The following is a 1,035-nucleotide window of genomic DNA, read 5'->3' on the forward strand; positions in this document are numbered from 1 at the left end:
GCAAATATCATGTTAAGAGTTAAAACAAAAAATTTATCTAAAAAAATATTGTGTTTATCGAAATTGAGCGTAAATTATTAAAAGGGATGAACAATTGCAATTGCAGGATTTTATTATTATCATAATACTTTTGAGAGCTATGCGATCTTTATAATGCTATTGGCAATAATATGATTATTACAATTTTTAGCAGTGTAATTCTTTAATGAAGGGGGTTACTGACCCACAATGCTTATAATTAAATCCCTTTGTCAGCATAATGTATATCTTCATCACAAATATTACAATTATTATCCTATTTAAAGTTAATAGACGCGCACTCGCAACTTTCCATTAGACAAATATAAGATTTGCAGGTAAATAAAAATAGTAAATATGAAAAAAACATTCCATTTGAATTAGAGATGAAAACTGTAACGAGTTTTCTTGGGCGAGGTATAACTCAGTCACTCCAAGGTTCGTTGCAAAAAATTTTGAATAAAAATTCGGACCTTCGGGTGGGAATGGTGTACAATTTCCTTGATTTATTAGTTCCTTTTTACGGGAGAGAAGTACAGCGATGGGTAGAAGCTGGCTACGGCAAGGTGAGGCGAGGTGACCCGACTTGTCGCGCTATTGCCGTTTGTTTTTTTTAACTTATGAAGTTAGAACTTTCGCTTCCTTTTCGTTACGCTTTTAAAATCGGAAGAAAAGAACCAGGTACGTTGCCAGTGTCATAGCTGCTGCCGGGTTGTCCCCGTTTCGCTACTCGTCGGTTAATACAAAGACAAAATGTCTCTCAGTTAGCCTGTACATCCCTCATCCATAATGTCAGTTGTTCTACACAGTCTTTCAGGGATGGCGATTAATACTAACCGTCACATCCCCTATCCGTGATGTCAGTTGTCCTACAAAGTCTTTCAGGGATGGCGATTAATACTAACCGTCACATCCCCTATCCGTGATGTCAAAAAAAAATAGATTTGTCACATTGTCTGTATCCACTTACCTTCAGGCAGCTATGACACCGAAATGAAAGAATCTGTGCGATGTGCT

The sequence above is a fragment of the Glossina fuscipes genome, unplaced genomic scaffold (assembly GCF_014805625.2).
Source record: "Glossina fuscipes isolate IAEA_lab_2018 unplaced genomic scaffold, Yale_Gfus_2 223, whole genome shotgun sequence".
Lineage (NCBI taxonomy): Eukaryota > Metazoa > Arthropoda > Insecta > Diptera > Glossinidae > Glossina > Glossina fuscipes.